Source organism: Geospiza fortis, unplaced genomic scaffold (genome assembly GCF_000277835.1).
Source record: "Geospiza fortis unplaced genomic scaffold, GeoFor_1.0 scaffold113, whole genome shotgun sequence".
NCBI lineage: Eukaryota > Metazoa > Chordata > Aves > Passeriformes > Thraupidae > Geospiza > Geospiza fortis.
In genome coordinates, this window is record NW_005054429.1 from 684,494 (window position 1) to 687,455 (window position 2,962).

At 35.5% G+C, this 2,962-nt stretch overlaps 1 protein-coding gene across 3 annotated transcripts in view; it reads left to right on the forward strand.

Annotated features, from left to right (window-relative positions):
• Positions 1–2,962, forward strand: part of MPPED2 (metallophosphoesterase domain containing 2) — a 121,375-nt gene that overhangs the window by 44,708 nt on the left and 73,705 nt on the right. The gene's annotated exons all lie outside the window — the stretch shown is intronic.

The window sequence follows — 2,962 nt, forward strand, 5'->3', positions numbered from 1 at the left end:
TATAATATATAATAGATAAAATGTATGAAATATATACAATATGTGTAATATATATTATTTTTATATAGAAAAATATATATTATATTTTTATATATAGAAAATTATATATACAATATATAGATATACATAAAATATATTTTATATATATTATATTTGGAGAATTTTTTAAGGGGGGTGATATTCCCGTGCTTGCTCCTTTGATTTGGAGTACAGGCATTTTATCTTTGATCATGGGCTGTCAGCTTCTCTTTGGTAGAATACTGTCTTTAGGGAGACAGAAAAAAAGAGCTCTGTTCTCAGAGATAAAGGTCATTTTAAAGATAGATAATGAAAACCTTTGCCTTTAAACAACTCACCTTTAAAAAAGTACCCCATAAGTTAACATAGCCCATTAAGACAACTGTAAAAAATACTTATAAGAAATAGAAGAAATTTCACAATTACGAATTTCCACAAGCAGCTACTATTCATAAAAAGAAACACAAAAACCTATTTTCTTATAGAGAAGTCTCCATAACATTAACCAAAAAGACTTGTCTCCCTAAGTAAACTAAAGAAAGATTATTCTAAAAGTAGTAAACTAACTAAAATTTTAGGATTTGTTTCTTTACATTATCAGTGAGAACAAAAAGGTTATAGAAAGGTTAGAAGTTTCCTAAAAGTTTTGTTTGAATTTTTATTGTTTTTTTCTTTTAGTTACTATTAAGAAATTTCTCTTTATACCCTTTCAAAGTTTTAAGCCTGCTTTACCTTTCCCCTAGTCCTACCTCACAACCAGAAATAAGAGAGTGCATCCTAGTGTGATTAGCCAGCACTAAACCCACCACACTCATTAGTACATTAACCCAAAAAAACCCTCAAATTAACAAACCAAACCCACTACAACCACCTTTAATATTCTGCTGCATTTGACAGCAGTGCCCTGACAGTATGTTGCTGGAACTGAGGGCAATTAAACAGCAAGAGCAGAGAACCAAAAGGAAGGAGGGGAGCTTGTTTGGGAGGCTCCTGTTGTTGGCAATGCAACTGGCAGGCTGGTTGTGCACTGCCAGCTCACCCCTTGCTCTAGAAATACCCAGGGCTGAGGGTGACTTGAGCAGCTGACTTTCAAAAAACATCAGAATGGATTTTAAAATATATTTTTACTGTATAAAAGATATTTTGAAGCAAAGCTCTGTCATCAGGTTTTACTGCACTCTCTCTTGCCTGCTGTGTGATGGCAGCACCTCTGCATATTTTATCTTATGTGCATCTTACCTATTTTATCATATGTAGCATCTCTACATAATTTTATTGCATTGGCTGACCCTTCAAGAGATATGTAAGGGACATTTGGTTTTACAAAAAGAATTTTTAAATAGAAGGACTCCTACATGGTCTGTCTTGTCACCCTTCTTTGCATTTTCTTCATACTCTTCTTTTTACCTGACCTCCTGATTTCCAAAACCCTATTTGAATGAGTGTTTTTCCTTTTTTGTTGCTGTGCACGTGGGAGTGGGGCTGTCTAACCACACCACTGCAACTTAGCTGCATTGTTCTCATTTCCAGAAGGAAATAGAAATTTCTAGAACTGCTTTATATAAAAGATATTTCGAAGTAAAGCTCTGTCATCAGGTTTTACTGTACTCTCCCTTGCCTGCTGTGTGATGGCAGCATCTCTGGGTATTTTATCTTATGTGTATCTTACCTATTTTAGCATATCTCTCTCAGCATCTCTACATAATTTTATTGCATTGGAGTTCCTTGGCTGACCCTTGAGAGATATGTAAGGGACATTTGGTTTTACAAAAAGAATTTTTAAATAGAAGGACTCCTACATGGTCTGTCTTGTCACCCTTCTTTGCATTTTCTTCATACTCTTCTTTTTACCTGACCTCCTCTGATTTCCAAAACCCTATTTGAATTTGAATTTTTTATTGCTGTGCACGTGGGAGTGGGGCTCTCTAACCACACCAGTGCAACTTAGCTGCATTGCTCTTATTTCTGGAAGGAAATAGAAATTTCTAGAAGGTGATACTAAATTTGATAGGCTCAAAACTGTCCTTTTTCTGTGTGCAATGGCAGCTCCAGAGGAGGAATTGCCTCTTGGAGAGCACAGATCTCCCTGAGTGCCTTGCTGAGAGCAGTGTCTGGCCACCTGAGTTCCTCTTTGGCCCCTGAGTAATTTCACAAATTTCACAAATGCTCTGTAGGTACAGCCAGAGCCTGTGGCCAGTGCTTGGCATTTGAAAACGCTCAGGGCTGCAGAAAGCCAGCCCAAATATTCTGCCAGGGTGCTTTCACCCTTCCCTGGGCAATCCTGCAGTGCTGGCAGCCTCTTGGCATTCCTTGCATCTCACAGGAGGGTTCATGAGGATATTATTTTAGCACATAGGTCCTTGGCTTAACATTCCCAACAGAAGAATTAGAACCCTTTGGATAGGTTGTGTTCCAGCCTCAATATTTTCCAGGGGGCTTTCTTAGCATATATGCATGGTTTCTTGTAGAAGACAGTGTAGTGTTTATCTGAAAAAGCAGATTTTGCAGGGAGTTTCACTGAAACTGGGAGCTCTGAGTGTTGGAGGGCCTGCTGGCTTTGGCCTCAGGCTTTCATAGTTCAGGTACAAAGAAAATCTTTTCTTACATGCTGAGAGTTCACTTGCATTTTCTCATGTACATATAGACACACACATATATATGTGTGTGTATATATATATCAGTATATATGTATATATAAAAATATAAAAAATGTATATTGTGTATCTATACATATAAATGTATAGATACACACACATATATACACATATATACCTATATAAGTATATATCTACATATATAATGTATATGTATGTGTGTATCTATATAGTATGTGTATATATGTAAAATATATTATATATATGACAATACCAGTTTTTATATACATATATGTGTATGTATATATATATAAAATATATTATATATATGACAATACCATTTTTATATA